The 14,612-nt window shown below is 39.3% G+C and overlaps 1 protein-coding gene across 1 annotated transcript in view; it reads right to left on the bottom strand.

Moving 5' to 3' along the window:
• Positions 1–14,612, bottom strand: part of COL25A1 (collagen type XXV alpha 1 chain) — a 324,158-nt gene that overhangs the window by 294,323 nt on the left and 15,223 nt on the right. The gene's annotated exons all lie outside the window — the stretch shown is intronic.

The raw sequence follows: 14,612 nt of genomic DNA, 5'->3' as shown, positions 1-14,612 counted from the left end.
TCTGCAGGGGGTAGATAACTCTTTATAGTTTTCTCAAATCCTCTTATTCCACTTACTCTGAGAACTCTACAGCCCAAGTTTAATGAGTAAAGCATACTGCAGTTCCTCCACAAAGCTCAGCCATGTTTGCACTTACACACACACACCCCCCCAAAGAAAAACAAGCCAACAATCACCACCACCCAAAAAAAAAAGCCCAAACCACATACAAAACACCACTCAAACCCAAATCTTTCTTCTGCAACTGCTCCACAGAATCAGGCCCCAAAATGCTAGTTTGAACTCATGTACCTATGCATCACTGTGTCTCAGCCTCTGAAGTGTATTCCATCTTCATATAATAAATGTTTTCTATTTTTTCAGTTAAATCATGTTGTCTGTGTTGCGTGAAGGGTGTGTGAATACTGAGCAAACAAACTGATGATTCATTACAGTCTTGAACAGCAACAGGCCTTCATCATAACTCCAAGCAAATCTGATCATTTGTAAAATCATTTTTTAAGAAATATAATTAAAGTTTCATGTTCATGCGTCATGCTCAAATGGTGACATTTCTGACATTTTCAATTTGAGCAATGTCACCAAGACAGAGAGGTCTGAGATCTACTCGTTTCAGCAGAGCCCTGTTACATGCCAGTACCTCCTTTAAATAACCAGAATTTTTACAGCCTAACCATACTCTATCTGTGCAGCTATTTTTTGTTCATCTTTGCAGACCATTGATGAATTCTAATATTTTTGAAGTGCTCATAGTCTAGGCTAAACGCTCTTGGCTTGATGCTTCTGTCATTAAGTCTGATACAGCTGGGCTGCACCACAGACATGGTATCATTGCCAATGGAATAGCAATTTTTAGTCACGCATGAGACTGCTGAGAGCAACTGTGTGTGTACTCTTCATATATTTGATGAAAAAAATGGATACTTGGCTCTTAAAGTATTACATCTTGGCCCAGGTTTAACAAAGCATTTAAGTGTCTATGTTTGTATGTGCTCATAAGGCAACATCTTAACACACATCATCACAGTAAGGACTTGCACTTAGATTGATTTCAGCACCTACTACCCTTTTCAACTAAGTCAGTGAGAAGCAAATTCCAGAACAGCTTCAGAAATCCAACCCTCATAATTCAGAATTCTAGGTCTCCTATTTCCATTAAAATTATTGGCCATATAGCACTTCAGAAGAATTAGGAACTATACAGAAAGTAGAAACTTTATCGTATCCAGTTAAAAACACATGATATTGTGAAAACGTAAAACTTGTACAAACCAAAGCCGTGAAATTGGATAAAGTAAAGCATACATCTGTTACAGGCAGGCAATGCTAAAGAACAAGGCTCTGTTCAAAGGATGCTGCAATATTTGTATCACCTCAAGCCAGGCTGGCAGAGGGAACCTCTATTTTCTTTTTTTGGTCCTTATTATTTCTACCTCTATGCATTTTCTTTAGGTAGTTTCCAACTTTTCCAGTTCAATAGTATGACCAAGATGGAGAAGTTTATACTGAAGTCATTTCAGAGTCCAGTGATAGCATCTAGCATCTGCCTAGCTGTTTCTTATTTCTCAACTCAACCTGTTCAATTATATGTTCAACATGAAAAGACACCCCGATCCCTCCATCACAAGACTTCTTTCCATGTCTCCCAACTCAAGAGCAGTGAATAAATTCCTGGTCACTCTGGAACACAGTTTGCACATCATCTTTCATTCAGGACAGATGTGAGAACCTGTATGGAATGCTATGGCTGAATCTCTTCTCTCCCCTTTTCTTTCTGTTGGCACTCCTTTCTCTAATGGATCAATGCTTACGTGGAAGGCAGTGCTGTGGAGAAGGACCCATGAGTTCTGGTCAACAGCAAGTTGCCCATGAGCCAGCAGTGTGCCCTTGTGACCAAGAAGGTCAATGGTACCATCCTGGGGTGCATTAGGAGGAGTGCGGCCAGCAGGTTGAGGGAGCTTATCCTCCCCCTCTGCTCTGCCCTGGTGAGATCTCATCTGGAGTGCTGGGTCCAGCTCTGGGCTCGCCAGGTCAAGAGAGACAGGGAACTACTGGAAGGGGTCCAACAGAGGGCTACAAAAATGACAAGGGGACACGAGCACCTCCCTTATGAGGGCAGGCTGAGAGAGCTGGGCCTGTTTAGCCTGCAGAAGACTTAGAGGGCATCTTAGCAATGCATACAAATAACTTAAGGGCAAGTGTCAAGAGGATGGGGCCAGGCTCTTTTCAGCGGTGCCCACTGACAGGAGAAGGGGCAATGTGCACAAAGTGAACACAGGAGGTTCCACCTGAATATGAGGAAGAACGTCTTTACCTTGAGGGTGACGGAGCACTGGGACAGGCTGCCCAGAGAGACAGTGGAGTCTCCTTCTCTGGAGACATTCGAAAGTTGCCTGGACACGATTCTGTGCAACCTGCTCTAGGAGAACCTGCTTTAGCAGGGGGTTGGACTAGATGGTCTGCAGAGGTCCCTTCCAACCCCAACCATTCTGTGACTCAATTTCTTCCACATTCCAAATAATCTCATTTCCAAAACATCAGGCTCAGTGCCTAAACAGCAAATAACAATGTCTGCCCACTTTTGTTTTTTCTAATTTTCAAGCAGTACCTTTCCAAAAAGCTTTCCCCATCCTGCCCTTCCCATTTTGCAGGACATTTTCAAAGATCTGCAAAGCTTCCTTATTATTTTTCTTCAAGTCCTACTTAAAAGGATAAACCCTCTGGTTTCCTGCTACAAGACAAGGTAATCAAATAAAACAACTTCATAACTCTTATGGTGCCAATTTGATCAATGATTGCCTGACCAATATTGCCACACTGTTTACATATTCTCCCCAAGAGCTTGTACTGAACTTACCTTTTCCTGTTACCTCACGCTTAAATTGTAAAGTGTCAGGAGTAAAGACTGCCTCCCCCTTCCCCCTTTTGTTTATACAATACTTGGGGCAACAAAATCTTGATCCCAGCAAAGTCCCTAAGCAATATAGTAATACTGAGAGGAATAAACACATTATACCTAAGACTATACTTATATATAACTTGTTGATCACTATTGTAATCTGTTCCATATAGTAAATATCACCTTAAGACTTTTCTAGTAATGTAAACTGAATTTGGAATGGTAACACAATTCAGTACCGTATGTGGAATCTCTCTACTAAGACCATACTCCTACCCTTGTAAGCAGTTAGGACTGTTCTTTCAAAGTTCCTCCTCTTAGCAGCTTATTGCCAATTATGCTTACCAAAATTAGAAGATCGTTTAGTGTCATGACTTGTTTTATTTGCAAGTATTTCATGATATGTTTTTGTGATGGTGGTTTTGTGATCGTGTTTTTGCATGGGGTAGGTTTTTTGGTGTGGGTTTTGGGTTTAGGGTTTTTTTAACAGACTATACACTGAAATGAGCAAACTTTCCAGTCAACAGCTGCCAACTGTTGCACAATATTACTATAACATCTTTAGGGTTCTTTTAACAATGTAGAATCGTCCAGGTCTTGGGAAACAGTAAAGATTTTATTTAAAGTAACAAGATTGCCTAACCCAAAGAGTTACTAATGACGTAAAAGTTTCCTTGGCAATGCATAGGTACTACATGAGAAACTCCTCCACTTTTAAATGATCAAGTAGCTGAATCATTCTTTAAAACTCACTATCATCAACATTCTGCTCTTTATAAAAAGGAAAAAAGAAACACCCAAAGACTGATGACAGTTACAAAACCCTCTCAAATTAATTTAATGAAAATCATTACTTACCTTTTCCATACTGTTACAACATAAGATGTTTCTTATTTTAGACTCACATTTCTAAGGCCCTATAAAATAACAAGGATTGTTCTAAGATACGCTTTTATATCACTTATTTAAAAAGTTAAATTGCTTAAATGTTAAGGATAGGCTATAATCCACTGGTTACAAGAAACAGCCCCCTAACTGACATATTCACACAATTTTTATGCACCTTTGCACTTTCATAAAAGAGAAATAGCCATCCCCCCATTTGAATGAATCTAGATCACAAAGACATTTCCTCTTTTCCCCTTCACACTAACAAATCCCCCAAAGACTACAGACAAGTTTCCCACCACCACAGGGGTGCAAAGGCCAAAAAGCAAACATAATGAGGCCAAATGGAGACCTTCTTTTGCAGAAATGTTAATCTTGCTCTTAAGAGAAACAGAGACGTAAAGAGATCCCCATAAAATCTGTGCGTGTACAAAATAATACTTGTAATAAAAACATTTACAGCATTTCTTTTGTCCAAGGTTATCATGTAGGGCTTTAATTCAGAGAAACTAGTGGGAATACAGTTCCTCTTATTAATTAGTGTAATTTATACAGTTGTCTCCTTTGAAAAGCAAACCAAACCCATGAGAGGAACAGCAGGGTCCTGCAAGGACCCGCCCACCATCTTGAATTTACTCCTCTGAGGATGGAGTCCCAAAAGCTGCCTCTGAAGCTTCATTTCTTTTCATCTTTAAAACCTTCATTTACAGATATAAATAACAATGGCATAATCATTAGCAGCAACAAAGCTCAAACTTCATTAAGAACTTGCTGTCGTTCTGATAACAACTCTCAAAATAGAAAGGCTAATCTACAAAATCGGCATCTAGCTTTCAAACTGCAGATAGTCAATGAAATCCCTCAATATATTTCCCAGGTTTGAAACGTGACTGTTGTTAAGACACTGGTCTTAGTGCTTCATTCTATATGTGCACATAATGGTCTTTATGGGGGTTATAGGGATATCCTGATCCCTAGAGTTTGCGGCAGCAGTGTAAGTACCGTTTCTCACAAATATTACCCCATGTGCTGGCAGTCATCAACTGCCTCTGTACAGCTTATTTCAGGAGAAAGTAATTTTAAAGTGTAATTTTGGATACCAGTTTAGATGGTAAACTATATGTGCCCACCACAGAAAACAATCAGTACCTGAACACCACTCCAAGAAGCAAATTACCGGAGGCTGCAAGCATGTTTAAGTGAAAAATTACTGTGTGTTCACATCCGACAGTGATATTTTCAGGTTTATGTTTCTTGATTTATGCAGAGATGTATTCGTACCCATTCTATGTTTTTTCTGCAGATCTGCTACTGGCCAAAAGATATAGCAGTAAATCTACAGTTGTTCTTATGAAAGAAAGAAAAAAAAATAAAATCAGTCTATAACCTATTTAAAAAGAAAACCCACAACATCAAGCAAGATCATTCTTATTTTCATGCACACCATTTCCATAAAGCTTGTGAGAGTCAAAACATATCAGTCATTTTGTTGGCAAAGACCTCTGCAACATGAGCTTACGGGGGTTAGCATGGGTGAGAATGATTAGCCTTGTAAGTCATGCAACAATTCTGATGATGCCTAAGGAGCAGTTTACCCTGCTGATGACAGGACTAGGAATAATGATATTTTTTGTCACTTAAGTCAATTATACTTCATGTCTTCATACACATACGGAACAGACAGTTAGTGAAGGTGTTAATTTTACAAGTCATTTTTTAGAATTCAGCCACGCTTTAAAGTCATGTTTGCTTAATCACTGCTGCCACCTCATATATACAGAAATGATGCCAACAGTACTATGGTTTTGACTGCAACCTCTTTTCATAAGGAGCACAGAAAGCACCAAGCTTGATCAAACTGTGACTCAAAGCAAAGGAGGCTCCCTTCACTGTGAGGCCCCTGGTTTTTCTGAACCTAAGGAGCATTCATCTACCATTCCAGCATTTAGCTAGCCATGCCAACTTCTTAAAGGTTTAAGGAAGACATGGGGAGAAATGAAGAAAAACACATCAGACTGATTCTGTTAAATCTTGCAGGAGAATTCCCAGTAAATTAATTTGTGAAGAATAAAACAGGTAAAGGAGGTTTGTGTAAAAGGAGAATCAAGAAATACAGCAAACAGACCCACGCCAAGTTCTATACATAATGCAAAAAGACAGATTTTCCAAGTGTTACCTTAACAGATTTCCTAACAATTTCAGAAGTACTGAGGATTTAGAGAGGTATATTCTATCCTAGCTCTTATTAATATGTTTTACTGTTTATTTTTGAAACAGAACTGCATCTACTGTACCAGTGATCACAATTTCAGTACCATGCCCAAAGAAAAGAAAACAACCACACAATTTCACAGTTTCTCCAAATACTACCATAACATATTGCGTCTGCAACAGCACACATAAACACACCAAAAAAAAGCACTATGAAACTTAACTCACTCTGGTATCTCCTGTGGCATGTTTGCTTTTTTTATTTCACAGTCTACCAACCAAGTACTTACTAGAGCTGTAATCGCTTGACTTGCATGTAAAAAGATCACCAAAGATACACACAGCCTCACTGAAACTGAAGGAAAAATTCTTACCAAAAAAATCCATATACATGCTAAATAGAAAGAAATCAAACACTGGCAAGCAGGTCTACAAAAATTTAGTCACTATGCTACTACAACAAATAATCATCCAAAAAGCACTCCGCTCTCCCCTAAATAGTGTTAGCAGTGAAGTTTATTTTTTTAAGTTTTATCTTGGCAATTTAGAAAATCACTCTAACTTTAGAATCTATGAATTTCTAGAAATAAAATCATCTGACTGCAATATTTCAGTACTACCATACTATGCAACAACCGAAAACTGGAAAAGAAAGTACTGCCAATCTCTTAGCTCCTCAGAACATTTCTGTTATACACGAACAGTACCCCTTAGCCCTGGCTTTTGAGCTACGTTTCTCCTTTCCAATCTTGGCAGTTATACATTTCTGATATCAATGTTACACCTATACCTACAGGCAGTCTTATCTTTTAAATTGAATTCAAGTGTAAAGATGACAGCGAACAAATCCTGGGATTCTAAAAAGTCATATCTATGAAGGGTATTGATGGAGCAATGATACCTGCCACAAGCAATGAATCAATATTTAACTTGCAGGATGTTTAACATTTGAGCAACTGAGAAGCAACACTAGAATTTCCAGAGATCATCTAGACACCTTCCATAAAGTAAGGGCAAAAGTTATCAATATCACTCCTTACGTATTTACAGGTCTCTTCTTAAAAAACATCTTGTAATGGAGATGCTATAACCATCAAATAGAACAGGTTCCACTGCTTGCATTGTCTTCTGTAGAGAAGATGAGAAACAAACACACAGCTTGCTCTACCTTCTTTCTCCACCCCCCCAACACACCCCCCAACTTGACTTTTAGGTCTTGAAAACTCACTCCTCCCCTCTGTTCTTTCTAATCTAAACCACTCCAGTTCTCAAACTCCCTTGTACCTACAGGCTTTCTTCTGATGGCTGTTGCAGCTGTGCTCTGGAATCTCCTCATCTGAGCCATGTTTGTGTTTAAATGCTTCCCAGAGCTGGACAAAATTCTGCAAGTGACACCTTACCAATTCAGAGTGCAGAAGCTATTTCATACAGATAACCTGTTTCGATATACCCACGCTATTTGTCATTTGTCATAAGAGCATAACACTTACGCTCAGCTTGTAATTGACTATAAACCCCAGAAAGTTCTTCAGAATAGCTGCTTTATCAATGTCTGTACAGCAATCTTACTTACATCCCAAGTATTTTGTACTCAGCCTTACTCAACTGCACACTTTTTTTTTTTTTTTTCAGATTATTTGTCCACTTCAGGATTCATGTAAACCTTTCAATTTTGAGACACCTGAATTCTAGTTCTGTCCTCAAATAGATTTGCAGATCCTCCCAGGTTGTTCCAGAAACTGAAACATACAGAAAGCAGCAGTGGAAGCAAGACTGAACAACAAAATGCCTTTCAGTTTCAATTGTTAGGTGTGCAATTAAAATGCTTCTCACTAGCTTACCTGTTAAAGCAACAATGAAAGCACCGCTAGACAGCTAAAAAGAATGCGTAGATGAGTTAAAGCAGCATATCATGGCATAAATTATTCTGGTAATAATATGGTACATAGAGGGGAGGGAAAAAGAAAAAAAAGAGTTTGCTTTAAGAACAGGGTGTGCTCTTCTATTTTTGGTACTGTTCTATGGGCAAACAATAATTCATGAAAATAAGCAACATGTGGAAAAGATGCAGTTTTAAAAGTCCTATTAACTTAAAGAGAACAAATTTTATCCTAAATAACTTCTTTTACTAACTTTTAAGTAACTGTAAATATCTAAAATATTACCATAAAATAAAAAGTTGTTTACTCGTGTCATGGTTTAACCCCATCCAGCCATTAAGTACCATGCAGCTGCTCGCTCATTCCCTCCCACCCCACTCCCCCATGGTGGGATAGGGAGGATAATCAGAAAAAGGTAAAATCCATGGATCGAGATAAGAGCAGTTTAATAATTGAAACAAGAGTAAAAAATAATAGCAACAACAAGAATAACACTTGTAATGAAGAGAAAGGGAGAGAGAGGAATAAAAAAACCCAAGGGGAAAAACAAGTGGTGCACACACAACTGCTCACCACCCACTGACCGATGCCCAGACAGTCCCTGAGCAGTGACTGGCAGCACCCGCCAGGTCCCCTCAGTATGTACACTAAGCGTGACATTCTGTGGTATGGAATATCCCTTTGGCCAGTTTGGGTCAGCTGTCCTGGCTCTGCTCCCTCCCGGCTTCTTGTGCACCTCCTCACTGACTGAGCATGGGCAACTGAAGAGTCCTCAACTTGCGTAAGCACTACATAGCAACTAAAACATCGGTGTGTTATCAACATTATTTTCATACTAAATCCAAAACACAGCACTGTACCAGCCACTAGGAAGAAAATTAACTCTCTCCCAGCCAAAACCAAGACAACTTGTCATCATTTGCCTATGAGAACCCATCAGATCTCCAGAAAAAGTACATCAGAAACTCTGATAAAACATGAAGTTACAAACCTAGGTGTTAGGAAGTTGTTGACCAATCTAGTGGGACAATAAAGGATCGGGCAAACCCAACCTGGTAAATTTTGATTTACTTAAGCAGAGAAAGCCAACTTTGATTGACACCAACAATAGATGAGATTCGATCCAAGCTACACTTGTTACATGAATAAGGCTTTCCCCCCCCGCAATGCTTCAAGGCTAATGGAAGGCAGGGGAAATCTGTACATTTGGATGTAACAAATGGAGATGTAAAGTGCTAATCTAAATTCTTAAAGGCAAAAATTCAGAAAAAAAAAACAACCAGAAGAGCTATAAGCATATGCATGGACAGGAGTGCCCTAATACATCTGTATAGCTGCACATGCAAATAAGTAGCTAAGGACCTAACACCTCATATATATGTAATACCTATCCTATTAACACATCCAGCCAACAGCAATATACATCTGTTTGGGGAACTGGCACCTTGTTTCTAGAAAATGCATTCCAATCATTATTTTAATGGGCAAGAAGAAAGTAACTTAGAAATGTCTCACCTTATTAACCAAGGCTTTCTTTCCGGCCTATATATCCTTACATCTCAACAGCCATCTCTACATGCAAAGAAGAATCTCCCTAGAAACCAAATAAACAACAGAAGTGCAAATGGCCTGTTCTGCCTCCTGATTCATTAGAAGCACTACCTCAAAAGGTTTATTATTGACAGTGATTCCTGGTGGGAGGCAGGGAGAAGGGAGCTTTACACTGAATGCAGCTTTGTTTTTCACTTAGCATGGGTTGCAACGCTGCCAAATAGAAAGAAAAACACACCCTCATTTGCAAACAAAACACATGTATGGAAAACATAAATTCACTTTTTCAAAGTCACCTTTTCTCCATATATCTTAACTATAATTGACTTAAACAAATACAGTTTCTAATTCAAATTCGAGGTCAGTCTAAAAAGCGTAGTAGGGATAAAGTACCACAGATCCATCAGGAAGAACACACTGAGCTATTTTAAGCTGTTTAATGTAGTAGTATAAGGGGTTTAGAATAAGCGCAAAGCACTGGAAATCCAGCCCAGTAACAACCTAGATCTTGTATACTGTGCAAAACAGATTGGTAACCGTTGAAAATAAAGTATTTCAGTATGAGTAGCCCTCCACCAACAACCATTAAATATGTAAAACCTGAAAGCTGGATTCATCAGCTAGGTATATCCTGTGAATAAAGGCCAATGTTTTTTAATAGCTATGGTGTATCACAAGAATCCTGTGAGGTAGTTCATCATATGAAGTAGTGCAACTTTATCTAGTTCTCATTCAAGTCAAGTGAAAATATTTCTACCAAATCAGGTAACACGAGAATGAGTCTCCAAAGGAAAAAAATCACTTTTGAGTCCATATTAATGGAAATAACATGAAATTTCAAAGTTAGCTCCAAGGAGCTGTTCTTCCTCTCACTTTAAGGGACTATGCTTGGATTAAACAGGCAATGACTTCTGCAAAAAGGCTAAAAGAAAACACTAACAAAACTCTGAACATTCTATTCCTCCTCTCCCTTGATATCCTGTAACACCACATGCGTCCAGCAATGCTGTACAGCACTGAAGGATACTTCGTTGCCTATAGCTAGTCTGTTTTGCTCAGTCATTTATCAAACTTTTAATGAAAAACTGTCTTGTAAAAATGGGGTCTCTCTTGATTTTGGTTTGTTTGTTTGCACTTTTTTTTAAAGTTTTACTTCAGAAAGAATCCAAAGAGGTATTTTTCAAAGAAAAGTTTTCTGCAGTTTTCCATTACTTTTTTGGGAAATAAGGCTGTAAGATTTTTCAAGTTCAAGTTTTTTTAAAAGAATGCTACAGCTTCCAAGGATAGAAGATTTTTGCTAGTTTTTTGGGGTTTTTAACAGAAGTTCTGCTGATAGTCTGTTCACTGTTATTGTCTTGAAGCAAAAAAAATTATCTATAATATACAGCCATATACACTAGCTTAAATTCCAGGCTTTGGAATAGTTATTACTGAAAAATACACTACATGTGAGAACAGGTTAGAAAGACAACTTATTGCTAACGACACTACTAAATACACTTTGATCCTACAGTTCACCTTTTGGGGCAAAAGTTTTAAACCACTGTTTTCATTAAGTATATTCAGCTGTTGACAACCAAGTCAACCAGCAAGATTTGTATTTACTTTTACTCCTGATGCAGACAGCGAACAGAAAAATAAAAGTGATATTAACATATTATCACTAAAAGATATTGTCATGGACCACAATAAGAGATGTTCCACTCAGGAAAAGGAAAAGAAAACCCAAACCATACTAAGTTTAAGTATGTCATGTAGGGATAAAAAGACTCCCAACTTCCATCTCATTATTTTATAACTGTTCTTAGCTGACAGCAGAATAAGAAATCGGTCCTTTGTCCTCATAATTAAACCAAGAGGCATTTTTTGACTCTAAAAAGGCCAACATCAGAAGATGGTATTTAGTACATAACTGAACAAGAAAATTAATTGAATGGTAAAATGCAGCCTATTTAAAGAATGCAAATGAACATAAGCCGCCTGCCGCTGGTCAATACATTAGTAGTTATTTTGCAGCATGCTCAGCAAAATTAACGTTATGTACTTTCTTTGCTAATCAAAGAGCATGTAATTAACTTTCTTTATGGAAAAAAAATTGTCTTTTTATTCAGTTCAATCATTTCACAGCACAATTAAAAAAACTAATTGTATTTTACCAAAACAATCAACGGAATTCAGAACTACTGGTTCTAGCCTTCCTTGTGATTGCATTTCAGAAAGAAAATGGGGGCCAGTTCTATAGAAGGTACATATGTATATAATGGCATCATTTATGAAGCTATTGTTTTACTATGAATGCTATTTCACTTCACAAAAGAGCAGTCTTATTCTCACAAAGCAAATGAAAGGAAAGTAGCAACAAGTAAATGTCCCCTTGCTGTGTCTATGAAAGGTGTATGCTGCCATCATGAAGCAGCCATGCAATCTCATTTGACGTGGATGCAAGTCCTGGTGCTATTGTATGCTTTGTGTAACCTCAAGTGGAGAATATCATCTGTCCATTTGCTGTGAAAAGGACCCCCACAGATCACTATAGATTTCTCCCAGACTTTAAACTATTGACTATCTGTCACAAAAAGTCCTCCTCAAGACACTTTACTCAGCTTCACAGGGTTTAGACTGAGGTGACCAATCACAGCCTAACAAAAAGATTAGTGTGTCTGAACACAGCGCAATACAGAGATGTGAGTAACCCTCTTGGCCACGTCCAGTAACACAGTCTAGAGAACACTGAAGGCAGTCAAAGAGAGAGAATGCTTGGGCATCTGAAAGACAGATGACAGTTTGAGGAGATATGTGTCTTCATTTAAAACAAGCATTCTTTAGAACCAGCAGGAATTTTCCCAAAGAGTTAGAAAGTTTTGGCTTCATTATCCCTATCCAAGTGCTATTATTAGTAACTAAGTGATTACAGCTCAACTCAAAGTATGATTATTAACAGCATAATAATGTTGTGCCCCAGCAATCTTTTCCTGTGAAGCCCTACACTTCACAAGACAAACACACATGTAATAGGGATATGTGGTCACTAGGCTACTAAGCCGAGCATAGAAATGAAATTACATGCCTCAGGAAAAAAAAAAAAAGTCATCTGGGACCATAAGTCAAGTCCAGTTCTAGCAAAATACCAGTCTATAGGAGGGATCAGAGTTCAGGCCCTAGCTGTTGTCCTTCCTGCTCTACACAAAGCAGGAAATAAAAGAGAGATAAAGAACTCAGCAACACGATCAAGCAAGGAGGGATGATAACAGCCTTTGGAATAAATCAAGTCCATCCCTATGCTTTAGGACTTCAACGTCAACTTCTGCCACAGCCCGTTTGTCTTGGCACTTGAACTTGTTTCAATAGAGATAAATAACATGCAGAGTGTGATGGCTCCTGTGGGCTTTGAAGAACACTGCTGCAGCACAGAGGAAGCCAGCACATGCACTGTTTTCAGGCTTCTGCTTGTGTCGTGTTACTACCAGACCAGAAGAGAGTGATATAGAATAGGAAAGAGTTATGATCACTCCCTTTCTTAGGGAATAACTTACTACTAGCTCACACTAGCCTCTGTCTTCCTATAAATTCCTTCCCTGTCAGCTCCACGCAGCAGGATAACACCTTCTGTCAGGAGGGCAGCGTTCAGGCCACGCATTCTCCCTGCTCGTGATCTTTCAGGAGAAGCTGAGGGCGTGCAATGACTACTTGCGTATACACATCAGTAGGAAGCAACCCAGAAATAAGAGGCACTTACCCCACTACATACCATTGCTCAAGTCCCCAGCCAACCTGTCCCTCAAGCCATTAAATATGGAGATCTTGGATGAGCAGATATCTACAAAATCTTCAGTAGAAGACACCCCACAGACATGTCACCTTTTTTTCCTCTTGATATCACGTATTTGCTAAGCTTTGGGAAGCCCTTTCAGCAGTTTACACTTCAACATATCCTGCTGTCATCCACTGCTCAGACTGAGTGAGCAGTAAGTACTGTGCGAGACAACCTCCAGAATACTAAAATCCACCCCAAGCTAACCTTTCCCAGATGCTGCAGAGAAAAGCCATACAGAAAAAATGTTAAAAGACTATTTTACTGTTTTTTCCCTCAGGTTGTGTCAATCCTTAATTCTTTTTTGTTAGGCTATCTTGGAAGACTCTTTATGAACAAATCAGGCACCTTGTCCCTGCTATGGCATATTCCTCCTCACTTACCTCAGTCTCTGACAACTGGATTTTCCTCTGAGTATGGAAGTTAGCAACAGACTAATGTATTCTCCCCTCTGCTAGCACACTGCTGAAGAATGTTTGAAGGTAAATACTTGGTGCAGGTACTAAGGGAGCTGACTAGGAAAGATGCCCTCCCAGATTTGTTGTTTGTAAACAGGAGGACTTGTGGGTGGTGACTGGCGGCTGTCATGGTCACAGTGACCATGAAGTACCCGAGATTCAAATCACTGGCAATAGGAGAAAAACTGCCAGCAAAACTTCAACCCTGCATATGGGGAGAGCAGATTTCGGGCTGCTGAAGGAGCTAGTCAGCAAAGTCCCCTGGGAATGTGCTTTTGAAGGTATCAGGATCCATGAATGCTGGTTACTTTTTAAGAGCCATCTCTTAAGAGCACAGGAGCAAGCAATTCCAAAGTGTCAGGAGTCAAGCAAGTAGAGCAGAAGGCCAGCTTGGCTGAGCAGGGTTCTGGTAGAAGGAAAGTGTATGGACATTGGAAGCAAGTACAGGTGACATGGGAGGACCCCAGAGATGCTGATTGCCACTTTAGGGAGAAAATTTGTGCAGCTTAAGCTCAACTAGCATTCAAGCATGCCAGCACTGTGAAGGACAACAAAAAAGGCTTTTTTTAAAATACGTTAACAGCAAAAGGAGGATCAGTGATAACATCGGTCCATTACTTGATGAGGTCAGTTACCTCACAAATAGGGATGTAGTCAAAGAGGAGATGTTTAATGTCTTTGCCTTGGTCTTCCACACCAATGATGGGCCCTGGAGCCCTGCACTAGAAAACTATGACTGGGGGGATGATAAACTCCCAGTCAATGCTGAACTTGTTTGAAACTTGCTGCTCCAGCTGGGTGTGCTGGATCTATAGGGCCTGATGGGATTCATCCCAGGATACTGACAGAGCTGGCCAATGTCATCATGGGACTTCTCTGCATTATTTTTTACCCGTCTTGGGAGTCTAGAGAGG

The sequence above is a fragment of the Falco peregrinus genome, chromosome 2 (genome assembly GCF_023634155.1).
Source record: "Falco peregrinus isolate bFalPer1 chromosome 2, bFalPer1.pri, whole genome shotgun sequence".
Classification (NCBI taxonomy): domain Eukaryota; kingdom Metazoa; phylum Chordata; class Aves; order Falconiformes; family Falconidae; genus Falco; species Falco peregrinus.
The sequence above is the reverse complement of the archived record's forward strand: the minus strand, read 5'-3'. Positions and strand labels throughout refer to the sequence as shown.